The sequence below is a fragment of the Dermacentor silvarum genome, chromosome 11 (assembly GCF_013339745.2).
Source record: "Dermacentor silvarum isolate Dsil-2018 chromosome 11, BIME_Dsil_1.4, whole genome shotgun sequence".
Taxonomy (NCBI): domain Eukaryota; kingdom Metazoa; phylum Arthropoda; class Arachnida; order Ixodida; family Ixodidae; genus Dermacentor; species Dermacentor silvarum.
In genome coordinates, this window is record NC_051164.1 from 23,190,151 (window position 1) to 23,207,266 (window position 17,116).

The window sequence follows — 17,116 nt, forward strand, 5'->3', positions numbered from 1 at the left end:
ACATTGGCTATGCACGCTCGGCAATTACCTCGACACCATTCAACATAAGGGACCACAGGCAGAACGATCAGCATTCTAAAAAATTGTAACAAACTTAAGAATCGCAATAAAGAAATTCCCGCAAATAGACATAGAGGAAACACCGGCAACGCAGGTAGATTTCTGCGTACAAGGCAATAATAAAAGAAGAAAAAAGAAAACACAGATTAAAATCATCTCGATTCCACCAACTGTGGGAATCAATGTAAGCGAAACTTTCTGTGCTGTGTGATTTGATTGACGATGATTACGTGTGATGTTGACGGCGAATGTTGAGCTTATTCAGCGTTTAGTGCAATACCAGAGTGGCGAGTTGATTGTAAACGAATTCTTGCGTGCACCACTGCACCACTGCTGTTTGTCTGCGTAGTGGACAGGAGACACAGTGAGACGTATTTGCTTGAGTTGTTGTTGTGCGGTATTGGTCATTGCCTTGCCTCACGCCATATCGCATCATTACATATATGTAAATTTCATTTGAATTATATGGCTGTATGTTTCCTAATAGGCAGTCGGGTTATGAGGCAGGCCATAATGGCGGACTGCGCATTGATTCTGACCCCCTGAGGTTCTTTAACGTGCACCCAAATCTAAGTACACAAGCGGTTTCGTATTTCGGCCCCATCGATATGCGGCTGCCGCGGTTGGGATCGACCTCGCGACATCGAGCAACGCAATAGCTGGAAAGCTACAGTGGCGGGCAAAGATGTGGTAACTTAACGTGCGGCCGCTTCCGTATTGTCGCCTAGACGCTCGGTGCTTTGATGCGGCGTTGCCTCTGCACACCCGGCGTCAGTTGTCCGCTGCACAAATTTGCACGGTATTTATTTTTCAGAAATAGTATAAACGTACCGTACCGCACTTTGAACTTAAATTTATCCAGTGTGTCTGCAGTCGCAGTCGTATCTAGTAGTAGCGTTTCCTTGCCTTCTTATGTCGCCCTTCCCGCCCTTCCCTCCCCCCCCCCCCCCCCGAGTATGCGAGCTGCGAACGAAGAGGGGCAAGGCTTTTATTCACTCATTTCGTGACTGCGTGGGTTCTACCCATTCACTGCCTCCTCTCCCTACCTCCTCTCTACTACTCTCTCATTCTGTCTACCTCACCTCTGGACCGTTGAGGTAGGCACTGCAGTTTCTGCAATGCTTTTGTGAGGGATCACGAATAATTACAGCCGTCGAGAGGGTGTTGTGGCGACGGCCAGGGAAGTCCAGAGGGCATTGTGATGATCGTCGACGGAAAGGTCCTAAACGAGTTTCTCGCGGCACCGTTCGTGTCTTGTATATACACGCCCTGAACCACCTCCCGACGCGGCGTGCAAGACAGCGACAGTGGCAGCAGTATCAGCAGCAGCAGCGGAAACGTCGAAGGAAGAGGCGAAGAAACTTTCGCTTTAAAATAAATGGCCAGTCTGGTTTAGGACACCGATGCCGTAAGAAGTCAAATAGTTCAAATGGAAAAGACAATGCGAAGTTCCCCCTACAAAAGGGAGACTGTATAGACGAGAAAATTATAGCCAGACCGCGCTACTGCGCCTCCTGACACTGCCCCCAATGAGGAAATGTCAAGGTCATGCCGCGGCGCCGTCTCCACTTTGTTTACATTGTTTCGCCTGCGCTATCCTTCGCTGCTCGTGCTCATGGCGCTCGGTTTTCGACGGCGATATAGACCGCCTGCTTTCGGAACAGCGGTGCAAAGATTGCAGTGCGGTTTAAAGAAGGTTGCCGAAGCCGACAGCTCTTTTCGTGGCGCCAACCTCAAGAAAGGGGAGCGTCTGCTTCCACACGTGTATGGTGTTGAACAAATTGTGGACGGTGATGTGACAGTGAAAGCCATGTGCGTGTTGTAGGTGTCCGACAAGATCGTATACGACGTCGAGTTTGAGGTACACACCCAGTTCAGTAATTTAGACCCTTTTATTTCTCTATGGTGCAGTCACAAAGCGGTCATTCATGCTTGCAGAGAGGCGCAGAGACGGTGACAATTGCCCTTGGTAGCTGGGCTCGCACACACGGCTGCTCTCATTTTGACTCCAAGGAAGGGCCATAATCACTTTGAGCGTGCACAGAAAGAACACATGTATTAGGCACCAACAAGGATGACACGATGTGAACGGGAAAAAACGCTCTTCCCATCTTCAGCAACGTGGCCTAGCTTATAGCTTATTATACCCTCTCAGCCTTGGGTTCAGGCAAATCAAAAATAAAGACGTTTTTGGCAAACTGTACACGCCACTAATGTACGGTAGTTAGGAGGTGCTAGTGCCTGTAAATTCTGCTGTCTACATCTTGTCACATAACATCACTGCATGGCACGAACAGAACTGCATTAATCTGACGCTAAAGCAGTTTCCTTTTCAGAGCACACAAAAGCCCAGAGCGCACCAGCCAAAACACGCATCTGCACAAAATTAACAGTGTAAGTACTACATATGCGCATGATGCCTTGTATCACGTTAAAAAATGAAATTATGGGGGTTTAATTGCCAAAATCACCACCTGATTATGAGGCATTCCCTAGTGGGGGACTCCGGATTAATTTTGACCACCTGTGGTTCTTCAACATGCTGTATAAATATTTAATGTATATTATGCTTTATTCAATGCAGATGTCAGAGTCATTGCAATTCACTGCATTAGTGAGTAAGATATCTTTTCACTGCTCTAAACGGCGGAGCAAGCGGCTATAGCGTTAGCCATAGCACAAACCAACACATACTACATAATCAGAGACCGCAACCTCCATCGACAGCCTCCCCGCGCGACTGCAGGCCGTACTGCTCAGCTCGAACCTGTAAGACCCCCTTTGGGCAGTCCGGCGGGCCAAGGAAGCCGCCGGGAGACAAGAACTATTGGCCGTAACCTCGGCGGGTGCCCCAGCCTACTAACTCGCCGGACGCGAATCGTTCCGATTCGAAATAGTGTTTCTCACTCACTCATGAGAAATGGCTCGTACAAACTGCTCCGCGAAATGAACCAGACCACGGTAACCAGCGATTAGCTTGCGACCAGCAGCACGAGCGCAAGAATCAGCGATACATGCCTCATCAAAGCAAATCTAGTTTCTCGTCGGGCCAATGCCCCCGCCGCGGAAAAGGTAAGCTCGCAACGATGGCCGGCTTCTACACGAAACGAAGATTCTTGGCAGGAAGAGTGAAGCAGGAAGAACGTGCAAGGTGGCAGTTAACGTAAAGCATGCTTGGATATTGTGAACCTAGAAAGTATGGCCAAGCAACAAACATAACGCGCACGCCTCGCGCGGCGGCTTTCCGATCTGCCGCTTACCGACGTACGCGACGACCGCGGCTTGCATTATATAAGGATTGGTACCACACAAAAAAGAAGTAGCGTGCGACCCCTTTCGTTACCTGCACAACTAGTAATTTAAGTTGCAGCGTTTGTAAAAGGCGAATAATTCTTGAGCTCGTCCTTGCCGATCGCGAGTCAACGCAGTACCATCAATTAAATTCGGGGAGGGGGGGGGGGGGCTTACGTGCCAAAACCACGAAATCATTATGAGGCACAGCTGTAATGGGGGTCTCACGAGTCATTTTGACCACCGGGGGTCTTTAACGCACACAAAAAACAAAGTACATGGTAACAAGGGTGTTCTTGCATTTGGCCCCCCTCTAAATGCGGCCGCCGTGGCCGGGAATCTACCTCGTGTTGTCGAGCTTAGCGGCGCAACAGGTATGCATTTACCGCTAAGCTATATAACACGGCCGATGTCACTGTACGATTCAACTACACGACACGGCTAAACAAACGGCTATACGCTAAAAACAGGCATATTGCTATTGCGTTTGTATCGAGCGGCCATGATATTGCACGTGAATGCGAAAATTTGTGGCTTACTTGAGTCGGCGCACTGCAGTTATCGATGCTTGTCGTCTGTCCTTTTCGTACCACCTCCGGCGGCTTTCGACCTTTCGTGTTTTCGACGCTGTTGTGACAGTCAACAACACAGGAGTATTGCGTGCCACCCTGCCTGGTTGATGAGGTCGCGCTCGCCATCGCGAAGACAACGCGCACGAGCGCTCGCGCCGTACAGAACACGGGCGCGCGCTGGCACAGTGACGACCTTCGATACTTCCATCCGTCCGCTAGGGGAGCATTCGGCGCTGCTCACGCACCGGCAAACTTTAGGTTGCCTCGTCTATAGACACTTTTTGTAGAGCCGTTTGCTCTAGAGGCATTGTGTGGTGCGCCGCACGTTGCCTCAACGAAAGCGCACGAATACCAAACCACTATCCCTTCTGCCCTGCGACTATGCGATCAGCTGTCGGAAATGCATCTGGGTGTTTGCTAACGCAGTGTGCTCCATTCATGGGGCCAGAACTTGGAGGACGCTTAAGCTTCGCTTTTATGAGTGGAACGAGATAACATTCAATGATCCCCGACTGCTTCTCACGCTTCCCTGGTAACTGCAGCTCATGTAACCGTAATGTTTACCAGGAAACGCTGGCGGCGAACGCTATGAACCAAGGTGAGCTTTCTGGTAAAAACGCGGCCTCCCGGAGGTGGCGCACAGCCGCGCCCACAAATTAGATCATTTTCATGTTTTTGTGATTGTTTCGCACTTTAATTATTTCATTCTGATAAAATTTACGATAAAAGGCATGCGCTGTCGTTTTTTTTTTTTTGTTTGATGACATTTGTTCGTGGGCTGTCATTCTCAAAATTCCGAGGAATAACTCTAGTCAACAACGTAAGACAAGGTATGAGCAACTTTACTGATAGAATGGTGTGGCAGCATAATCCGCATATGCCGCATCTCATATAGCAAGGCGTGGTATATACATATACATAAATATATGCGGAAATGTTCCCTCTCGGACAACTCCGCTGACGCCGACACCGGAACTTTGGCGACATGGAGCCCAGAACGCTGTCGCGTTAAAATGTGAGACGGTACAGGGAAGACGTGTGTAGTAGTTGGCTGCAAGAATTGTGACTAGCATATTAAGGAATGGAATGAATTTGTGTGACCAAGTCCACGAACCACTGCTACGTAAGGACTACCTCTGTTGCGGCCACCCTTCGGGATGCACAGCTTTCCTCGAGCATAATAAAAAGTTCACTGATCCGTGAGCTTTATATCGCTAGCCTCCAAAGGAAAGGACTTCAGCTCCGGAACCTCGGCAAAAGTCAGTACTGTGACACACAGTGACCAAAAGGGTAGTGCCGCTTCTGGACATAGTACGTTTTTCGCATGTTAAATACACACAACCGCTCCAACTGTGAATCAGTGAAAATGTGAATCAATGGGCCAGTACTTGGGTGACGGCGACTATACACCAGCAGCACAATAATATTCGAAGCTAAACATTTCGTGACAGTCCACAGAGTAAGATAGTGACTAGAAATAATACTTGTTTGCTACAAGCTATTACAAAGTACAAAGCATCTACATTCCAAGCCTTGTGCGCAACAAGAACAAATCTATTCGCAACTGAGGACACCCGCGTGAGCGATTAGGGAGAAAATAAACAAAAGGTAGTGACCACACCGCTGAACTTTACTGAGCACAAACATGGCAAGCCACTTCCAAACTGTTCCCCAAATAAAGAACGAAGACAACAACACAGTGATTCTGATTAAATTCATATTGGAAAGCTGGGACAGCTTGGAATGCATTTACAGCCGTGCCTTTTGTGCTCGCGTCGTTTGGACAAAGTGTAATGAGCTCCGAAAGTGCTTACAAGTCCTCTGAAGCTGTGGCCAAAGCTTCGTGTCGTCCACCCAGCCACAGTCGACGAAATCCGCCGAAATAGAAGTTCGCTGAGCCGCACCGGCTGTTATACACATTCCTTGGGCCATGACCATACGCGTCGACGACACAGAAAGCCGCGAAATTGATGTTTCAGTACCTGAAGTCGAGAGGTCTTTGCGACTGTGTGTAGACTTGGTGCGAACCTTCAAATGTTCCCGAAACTGTGTTCTCTTGATCTCCTCTCTTTCTGTTCATCCCAATACCCCCTTCCTCAGTGCAGCGTAGCAAACCGGACGGGCGTCTGGTTAACACTCCTGCCTTTCCTTTCTTCTATTTCTCTCTCATGGTAAACACGGAGGCATCTGAGGCAAGCAATGAACGCGTCACCGCGTAATCAATCATGGCGGTGCGCAGGGCATTGCCGTGAAACGGGTCTATAACTTCCGCAGAGCACCAAATGAAAAAAAGCCACAGGCCTGCGCGGCACAGGCTCTCTCAACCAACTAACGCGTTCTGCCTGTGCTTGTCTCAACCAACCACAGTTGGTTGAGACAAGCACAGGCAGAACGCGTTATTTCAAGGAACCGTTGTGCTACTGCGCAATTTGAGAGAGTGTTTGTGCCGCTTTTTTAACGCGTGTCTTGCGCGGACACGAAGACGCAAAGCGTTAGTGCGTGTGTCGGACGATTGTTTAGAGGACTGCAGCGTTTTGAGTTTCGTTTACAACTTGCGTGGAGGTACTTAAAAATAAGCGTGAACTTTCTTGTAATTTTCAATGCATAAATTACGCAATAGTATTTTGGTTGTTCGTTTAGCCCATCTCCTGTGTGGGCAAAGGAAGAGAAAGTATTATTAGTGCGTGAGACGCACGTATGCCTAGTTATGAGTTTTGACCGCAAAGCTAGAGCGACTCGGACAATAAATCCTCGAAGCAGATGTGGCTCTCAGTGGCGTTAGTACGGGCGAGAGCAACGGATGTAGACTAGGAACAGACTGCTCATGGCGTTTGGCTTGCATATGGTACTTCATTTATTATTTATTTAGAGCATTTTCGTGTATTCTACCTTTCCTCTCGAGCAGCGCGACATTCTGGTTTTATTAGACTCAGCGGAACATGAGACCAGGCTTTGGCGGCACAAAATCTGATGTCCAAATTATATATATATATATATATATATATATATATATATATATATACATGGCAATTGATAGTCCAGCGTTGTGGTGTCTCTTCTTTCCGTCGTGTTTGCGTCTCACTTTTTTTGCTGGTTCTAGTCAACTTTCGCAACCTTCTCACAACATCTAACACGGAATAGTAATTCCCAGCGACAAAAGTCCGCACAGCCTGCAAACACCCGGAATCCACTGTTAACCCACCAGGCTTCGTGTCACCCAATAATTTGGACCCCAAGCTATGGTGTCGCGTAGCTGAGCTTGACGTCGCGGGTTTGATTCCGGCCGCAGCGACCGCATTTCGATCACGGTGAAATGCAAAAATGCTTCAGCCATCTAAATTTAGGTGCACGTTAAAGAACCCCAAGTGGTCAAAATTGTGCGGCAGTCCCGCACTACGGCATGCCTCCCAATCAGATAGTAATCTTTCAGGTAAAACGCCAGAATTTTTTTTTTTTTTTTCATGGCATACAGTCTGGGCGAATACCAGAAAGCGCACGTACCAGGAGGTGAACCCCTGCCTCCTATATGGCAGAAGGCAACTGAGGAAGGCCACTTGCGAACGCTGGCTGAGCAAATAAAAGGAGCTTCTGTGCACGAAGGGCACCAACACCGCACTAAACCTTTTTAAAAGAATTCTTGTGGTAGAACATTCCGTGGACGACGCTTCACAACTTCTGTTGTGCAGACTAATCAGCCAGCCTACTAAGTTCTATTGTATAACCAACATTTCCAATGGGGCGTTGGTGAGGGACCCTCGGAATTGTTGAACGACCCGTAAAAGAAAATTCAGCCATTCCACTCTGTGAATGTAGGCTACCAGCGGAGGTGTCCTTCGGCAGTACGCACTACACGCGGCCTCCCCATACCAGCACACGCGACATTCTAACTGCCTATTCGGTTCATTGTGCAGGCGCGAAAATGCAGCGGGTAGCTTATTAGCAACCACCTGTTACACCAAATGATCGATGTGCACTACGAACATTAGCGTTCTCTCGGCGCAGCTAAACAGAGTAGCTGGCTAAGTCAGGAGCTGGGGTAGCTGTCAAAACCGCATCACGTTCACGCTTCGCGACATCTCGAACGTTCACCATCAAATCGTTCTCGAACGACAATCTGAACAACTGAATTCAAAATGTCTCTCCAGAAAGTCGCTCTGAAATTGCGCATACGTACCCTTGCGCTCGTTCAATTTACTAGCGTGGTAACTGCCTTGCTTCGCCGCATTCTCCGCTTCACAGCACCCCTCCTCCTGTCGAGCCCGCCGCATACGGGCAGACTCTCGGGAACGATCTTCGCTGCTACTCGTTGCCCGTTTCCTAACTTTCCTCTTGCTACGGCAGGTGTCAGCACATGCCAGGGGATCTTGCTTTGCCTCCGCTGAATAGAGGGCATGGGAATTTTGAGGCACGGACATTGAAAGTCGTATGGGAGGGTAGACATACAGCGCCGCTGTAAAACATCTTTGATGGGGCCCCCTGGCAGTCGGGGGCCCGGGCCTGCAGCCCCCTTAGCATATAAGTTAATCCGGCGCTCACAGCCAGCAACGCAGCCCTATAATTCTGTCGGAACGCGCAGCTAGGCGCCGGCGCCAGTAGAGTTGGTGCAAAATACACGAACATGCGTCGGATATAGCAAGCTCGGTTACAATGAAGCATATGAAAACGTTTCGGTATAGCGAAGTAATAGCACTGGATATAGTAATGCGCTTTTAATGTCTTCGGTAGATTTTGGGCCGGGGTAAAAAAATATTCGTCGCAGGGATATTTTGTTGCAAACTAATTGGTTCGTTAAAGTCTGTCTTGCTTGTTCAGCCTAAGAGAACTCGCTTGTACAGGTTCTCTGCATTTGATGTACGAGTTGCTCAAATTGGCGTACATCTGTGAAGGTTCCTTAAAATAGTAGTGTTTCATTCAGCCTTCATGCACATAACGAAAACGAGAATGCCAGAAACTCCCGCAGTAAGCAGTAAGCGGTCTTCTCTTTGCCAGAAGACAAAAGAAGTAACCATTGTTAAGAAAAATCTAATGCGAATCTCTGTAAACAGGCATCTATCACCTATTATGTTTCATGTGAAGTCTGCACGGCTGTTTGTACTTAGATTCGTGAAGTTAAAAGGAAGGTATGTTCTGCTAACTCACTGAGAACGTTTAAAACATGATGTGCTAAAAGGGTCTCACCTAATCTACGTGCACACTTGCGCCTAGGAACTGCGGTATAAGGCTCTCAGGGGAATAAGCTTGCCAATATTGTGCCTAAAATTGAATTCTGGGGTTTTACTTGTCAAAACCACGATTTGGTTATGAAGCACGCCGTAGTGGGGGACTCCAGCATAATTTGGCAGGGTATCTTCAACGTGCCGCAAATGCACGGGACACGGGCGTTTCGGCATTTCGCCCCCCTCGAATTGCGACCGCCATGGTCGGGATTTGATCCCGCGACCTGGACTTAGCATACGCAACACCATAGCCGCTAAGCCACAGGTCTAGCCTAAAATTATTCCTAAAACTTCTTGTTCTCAGCTTGCAGGACTTCCATACACTCTTATAGTTTAAACTTCGAGCCTACACGTGAAAGGCATAAACTCCGCTTGCAATAACTAGCGCCGCTGAAAGCGCTACATAAGGATAAGCGCGCAGAATCTTGTACTGCGTCGACTACCTTACAATCGGCTGCATTTAAGATTAGATTCTGAAGTGCAACACGGGGCCTCGGCGCATAAGCTCGCCACAGCTTGCGAGGCTTGCCATTCATGCCCACAGTGTCTACTCACAAGATTGTAGGATGAATGTAGAAGTATGCAAATTACTTGCAATATTCCATCATCCAACCCAGTTTTTGCACGTGCTTTGTTTTAACGCGATTTTGATTGAAGCACTGAAACGGAATCCTAAACGAGTGGCAAAAAAAAAACGAGAAAAAGAAAGGAAAAGCGTAATGCCTGTGCCTTTCTTTCTTCTTTCTTCCTTTTTTTCGGGTGCGTATGGGGTTATGAAAATTTTAGTCCACCTAGGTTGCGTTGAAGCTTCATTCAATATTCAGAAAGTCAGCAACGCACAAGGAAAACCTGCTGTATAAGGGAGTTGCTACTGTTTTAACGTATACAGAAAGGAGCTTGCTCAACAAAATTAATATCACATTGCGGCATATATTGACTATTTTTAGACTAAAGGGGAGCAACACGATTGAAAGCAAGAAATAAAAGGAACGTAATGTTCCCAAGCGCTCATTTTGCCAACAAGGTAAACTGCGGTAGCTCTAGCCTAGTAATAAAGGTAGAAACGCTTTGAAGTTGGGCATTACTTTGAGAGACTTCCGTCCCGGTCGTAGATCTTTCAGCTAAACACGATCCGAGAAAGATCCAGCAAATTACTTCCGCACCCGTACATTACGAAACAGCCCGTATAACACTTGCAGGAATATATATTATTCAGAAATACGGCTGCGTAATCAGCTGAGAAAACGTGCCTTTTAAAGCCCTCATTCAAAACAGCAACGAAGCCATGCAACGCTAAAATAATGTGTGCACATTAGCTCTTGTTGTGCTGAACGCAAGCTGACGAGAATAAAACAACAAGGAAAAGCAACAACGAGTCTATCAGCCTTTGCGCTTCGCCGTAATTGGGGGTAAGCGGTTTAACTGCATAATCGCCGCAGAGCACGAGCTACAACGACGACGTCGTCGACGGCCTCCGAATCCTCCGGCTTCAGCTGGGCTGGGCGCCGGCAAAATTTTAAAAGCCCGCCCTGCTTTCTCGGCTCCACACATCAAAAGACCCCGGTTCTTCACGCGGAGAAGGGCGGGGGACTACTTTGCACCGGTGTTTCTTTAAGGGCTTACAAGGAATCATTTCCTTTCTCTCTCTCTCTCTTTCTTTTATTTTTTTCCCTCCACTCGCTCGTCGAGCGAATTGCGAGAGAGGACAAACTAGGGGCAGGGCAGTGCGGTTAACCAGAATAGAATACGGGTGGCTACACCATAATCCCCAGTTCTAAGCGGGTGTAAGAGGGAGAGGAGGGCAAGAAAAGAATAGAGAAAGAGACGCTGGCAGAAACAGAGGAGGACCACGTCGGCTCACTAGCATCCCCGGAGGAGTTTCTCGGGAGTCTTTCCGGGGGCTCGCCTCCCGAGGTCTGAGCTCCTAACGAGCTCTTCTTAGAGGCACCGCGCCACGCGCGCCGGCCGCTGATTTGCATCCTGACTCGCGCAGCCATCCCACCACCGGGCCAGCTTTCTTTTCCCATCTTTCTCTCGCGTTCTCGCGCCGCGAGTCCTCCCATAGCTGAGGCTGAAGTTCGGGAGGTCGCAAGGCCCACGCACGCTCCCTGCGAACGAAGGGCTCTGACTCCAGTTTTTTTCTTGCTTTTTTTTTCGCGTGGAGTGATAACTTATACGAACGCGCGGCTGCTGCGGCTCCCGGGCCCGGGTCCGACCCTTGCTGTGGCCCGTGGTGCCGTCGATGGGGTTGGCAACGGGTTTGTGGGAGGGGTGCGCCTGATGAGCTCGAAATTACGAGCGCGACGCCTAAAGCTCGCGCGGATCGCGGGCGATCCGATGTACTTGCCGCCAGGCGCGCACAGACGCCTCTTTAGTTTGATGAGCTAAGCGGCATCCTTGTTTTTTTCTTTCTTTTTGTTCTATTTTTTTCTTGTGGCAGTGCAAGTGGTGAGACGTTGCCGCCTATGCGCGAAACTCAGGCAACGCATTTGCTAGAGTTTATTCGTGGTCTGTTGAAGGACGCCACTACAATGTTGCCTCTTTCAGAGAAGCTCGAGTTTTACGGACTCTGGTGGGCATGCGTCGAAACTTTTGGGCCGAACAGCAGGGAGCAAACATTATGAGAGAGAGAGGCACTTTAATGAAAATTGGAGAAGTTAGCCTGAAAGCGTGTTACCAGGCAAACCGGGTCATGACAAATGAAAATACAAACACCGCACATACGATATTTAACGCACACATATCTCATCGTACAATATTGAAGGATTTCGGTAGTCAAACCTTTGTATGACATAAAAGATAAACGCGCCTAATTCGTATAGCGCGGGACGCTCAGGCTGCATTAGTCCATGAACCAAATGTATTTAGCTTAATTAGAGATCGCTGAGGTACATTAACACGATAGTTAGTGCGGTACTTCGAGTGTAAACAGGTTGTAATTGCAGATTAAGTGGCCAGCCCCCTGTCACACATTGCACGCACAATAGCGATCCCATCCGCTTAAATTTACAGAAGTAGAGTCGACTCCCATTAACTTTACCTTGGTTAGTTCCACTTTTTTCTAATTCGGACAAACGGGAAAGTACCCACGGGACTGCATGCCTTGCTACGGAGACGAAACTTTGTTTAGTTCGAACTCGAAGCTATGCCGCTTCTGCTATATAAACCTCCACCGACTCCTACCAGTGCCTCCTTATCCACGTGGCGGTTACTAAAAGTTTGGAAAACGCAATAAATTCATGAGACGGTGCTGCTGCTTTCCTAGGTGGGAAGCTTTCTCATTAAAAATATTTTGATCTTTTAGTGTTTGATGTTTCTTCCGCCCGAGAAGCCATCAGTTGCCGCTTGTCTTGTGTCGTGTCGTGCTGAGGCAGTGCTTAAATAGAACGGCGCTTTTCTTCTTAAGTTGGCTTAGTTGCATATCAAGCCAAAAAGCAAGCAAACATTGCGGACCATTGCAAACAATAACGAGAGATTTGAATTCGTTAATTTTGCTGCTATCGTTAATTTGACTTTTCGGAGAATTTGACCAAACTCTAGCGGTCCCGCAAGGGCTGATTTTAACAGGAGTCGAGAGTATTTTGCATAGGAAACGTCCAGACAAATGCGTTGCAGACATGTTTGTCAATGTTCTCTACTCGACGACGAACATAAGAGCACAAGAAAACACTCAATGAAAGTGAGACAGAGTGAGTGAAACCTTCAAAACTAAGGACGACCTGTACACTGCAAAACAAGAATGATTAAAGTCGTAGCCGAAGTGGGAGATGGTAGATGTACATTACGGAATACTTTGCAAATTATTATGTAAACGAAAAAAAAATTGCACATGACGTCACGGCTTCTCCTAAGCGAGCTTCTCGATCAATGAGAATTTACACGGTGAACTTAAGCGACGAAATAAAGTATTTAAGTAAACAGTTAAACAAGTTCATTAAAGAGGCAGCCAGCGATTATCGCACTTTTGACGTCCACCACTGCTATCAGCATTGGCCATATCTGGCTGTAATTTCTGGCAACGCTTATCCATGATGACATTCGCAAAACATAGAATTTTTTTTGGCGTACACTAGCTGCCGTTCGTATTCGGTACATGGCGGCTTAACTATGGTGACTTGAATGACCAGTATCTACCTTAAGTAGCAGCTAGCATAGAGGAGGAAATAGAAAAGACACCAATGGACTGGTTTTACAGATAACGTTACAGAAACAAAATGTCTAGGCAAAAGGAGAAAAAGAGAAACCAGACACATAGAGGAATAGTGAAATAAGGGAGGCAATCAAAAGCCGGCCCCCGCAAATAGACCAGAAAATAGATAGAAACACGCAAGAAATAGTGTAGTTATCACAGCGGGAAACACACACAAAAAAAGGGGAGTTATATCGACGGAAGAAATGGGAGGTGCCGGAACTGGTACGGGTGCCAACTGAAAGCAAATCTAAAAGTTGCGTTCGAGAAGATCGTCAGAAAACTAGCACATCTCCAAGAATACCATGAAATCACCTCGCATGTCAGTGAAAAACGAAATAGTACAGACCTGTATAGAAGATATAACACGAGCAAAAATTTGCAGGCAGGACACGCAATGGATTACAACGAAGGAAATATATCTGCGTCATTGAATTACAGTGAAGGAACAATCCGGGAGCAGCTGAAAAGTGAGACTGGCTCATAAAACAAAGCGTTCCTGAGGAACCTCCACTTGACGAAGTCGCCAGTGAAAATATGGAATTGTACGGCAACCGGACGGCAAAGAACCGCGATGAGGCTATCAAAACAAATGGGGACAATAAAGCGGAGAAGCATTAGTAAAATCACTAGAAAAGATTACATCGGACGAGCAAATCCCAGCGAGGTGGTGTCGGAGCACAGTGGAACCTAATTTGCATAAGAAGAGGAGATGGAGCCACTATGTAAGATTCCACAGAGTGATTACAATATCTTCAGTAGTATACAGGATCGAAATGCTAGGCACAACATTGAAATTTCAAGCATGGGTAGAACATGATGAGATATTGGAAGAGCAATACGTAATCGTTTTAGCATAGGCAGGCAGATAGAAGATAGCCAATTAGTGATCACCCACGTCATGAACAGTCATGCTTAGCTTTGTACTGCTTTCTTGCTTATGCTTCCTTCTTATGCTTAGGTTTCCTGGATATTAGTGGTGTGTACGAAACGCGACGACTTAAATATTGTCGATCATTCTTAGGAGCAAATGTTCGGGGGAAGACAGCATAACACAACTAAAGAAATGTCATGACGATGATGAATAGTCGTCATCATAATCACCATGTGTCTACTTATGTCCGCTGAAGTTCGAATGCCTCTCCCAGCAATCTCTGATTACCCCTGTTTTTCCGAACGCAGACAACACATTATTTATTTATTTATTTATTTATTTATTTATTTATTTATTTATTTATTTATTTATTTATTTATTTATTTATTTATTTATTTATTTTAGGAGTCGGCGAATGTTCGAAGTTTCGTATATGAATCGAATATTACGCACTAACGAGTCAAAAAGCAATTTCGTAATTTGGTATGTAGAAACTAATCAAATATTTTGCAAGAAGTGGCTCGTAAAGTATCGTTACTGTTCTCCGTCTGCTAAACAAAGTATAACAAATTATCAAAAGCCAGATAACGACAATAGTTTTCGAAGCAATGCCTAACAAAATGAGTAATGCAAGCTTTTTTCTCGCGTTTCCGGTGGAAACCAACAAGACAACAACTTGTGATATTGACTTGTAGTCCGTAATTAGATGTGTTTTTAGATGTGTACTCAAGTAGCAGTGTTATGTTTTGCGCTAGAACCCCTGATGATTTCCTTACAAGGAACTGTGTTACTTCTGTTTACGGTGCACAAGTCTTTCAGCAGCTTTTTTTTTTCCCTTTCTTTTTGTGTTTTTCCTCAGAACACCTGATCGTTTTTTCGGCAACCATTTGTCTAGTGTTTTGGGAACGCTCGTCACACAGCAGCCATTCATCTTGGGAACGCTCATTTTAACTAGGTTCTATACATGTTGTGAGGCTACTCGGGTACTTCGTTTAAGGACAATTGGTGATTAATATGTGGGTAAATGTGGTGTTTTGTCCCTGATAGTTGACTTTCTCGCACTAATCAGTACAGGCGTGGTACGTAATCATACAAAAATAGGTATGACTGGTGTGAACATATGCGTCTGTGCTGGACAATGTGCTATTCGAGTCGAATATTTACTATTTCCACTCTTCCTATATGAAAATGTTCGTATTCGCATACCCCTAGTTTCTTTGCTTATTTATTTATTTATTTATTTATTTATTTATTTATTTATTTATTTATTTATTTATTTATTTATTTATTTATTTATTTATTTATTTATTTATTTATTTATTTATTTATTTATTTATTTATTTATTTAGAAATAGAAAAGCTGGGAGGAAGACTGACCCAGCTGACTCCCCTTATGCATGTGAATTTCGTAATTTCGTGACAACAGATAATTCTCTGCCACCCTCGACAGTGTTTGTCATCTCCTGGCACCCATTCTGCAACTCTAGACCACCGGTTATCTCCCCTACACATCGCATAACATAGATACTTCTAGGCATGGAGTGAATTGCACTGTAAGAATCGTGTCTTTTTGCCCAAAGCTTTTCCAGATTGGTATTTTTCTGCCTGTCTTGCGGAGAATTAACGTAGCTACACATAGAAGCCCTTCAAGCAGGATGATGATAATGAGGCTTTCGGTTCTTATCTTGGTAATGGCAAATCAATGGTATTACCCGATCCTTCCTTTGCCTTTATCTCTCTCTCTCTTATCGGTTTCCAGCCACGCTGGGGTGGCTTGGTTAGAGTGACCGAAGAGTCACCATACCGCTCACTCTGTGGCCGAGTCCGCGTGGTTGCATGGCTGCTCTGGGTGCTGCCCAGTTCAATACAGAATTTGTATGCTGCCTTTACTATATCTTCGAATTTACCTGCCGTGGTTGCTTAATTACTATGCTGTTAGGCTGCTAGGTACGAGGTCGCGGGATCAAATCCCGGCCAGGGCGCCCGCATTTCGATGGGGGTGAAAGGCGAAAACACCCGTGTACTTAGATTCAGGTGCACGTTAAAGAACCCCAGGTGGTCCAAATTATTCCCGAGTCCCCCACTACGGCGTGCCTCATAATCAGACCATGGCTTCGGCACGTAACACCGTATAACTTAATTTTACTTTTATCCTCCAATTTGTGACTGACATCGCTGCTCATCTTGCACTGCACACATCTGCATCTTTGCTATGCCAAGTTTCCTTTGCACTGATTTTATGCTGCCCTCAATTTTTACTGCTTCGTCTATCTCTCGACGTTTTAATTTCGAATACAAGCTTCGACTGTTCAGTCAAAGGTGACTAAGCAACAAGAAAAAAAAATAGTGACTAAATCAGTGACTGACCAGAATATACTGGTAATAATAATGTACAGAGAGCCTGGGAAGGCCCAACTATCAGTGAGACAGTTAACATTGCGAAATGCTTGCGCCAGATTCGGCCGTTATCGCCTCTATATTGCTTACTGATGTACCGGCATGATTGACCTTTAAAAAGGATCTAGAGGCAAGTTAGGTTATATTCTCTCAGACGAACACGATGGTGTTTTGGTGGAGCATTGCCTTACAGGTTTGACGTACGCTGGTGAAATTGGAACATTCTTCTATTCGCAGATAGACAGCGAAATATATTCAGTTTCTGGCAGGTATTGCTGGAGCGGATGGCAGGCGTTCTAGAATTTGTGGTCAGTGGAAAGAAATCAGACCTTATCGAGTTCAATAAAACCCCGTGTCTAGACAGGCACAATTCAGAAAAACGAAATACTTACGAATAAAAAAAATCCTTTTTATATTTATTCACATATGCTGCCGTCTGATTGTGAGACATTTCAAGGGCGGGTTGAAGAATATAAATACATGGAGAAGAGAGTAAGAGTTTAAAAATAAGCACAAA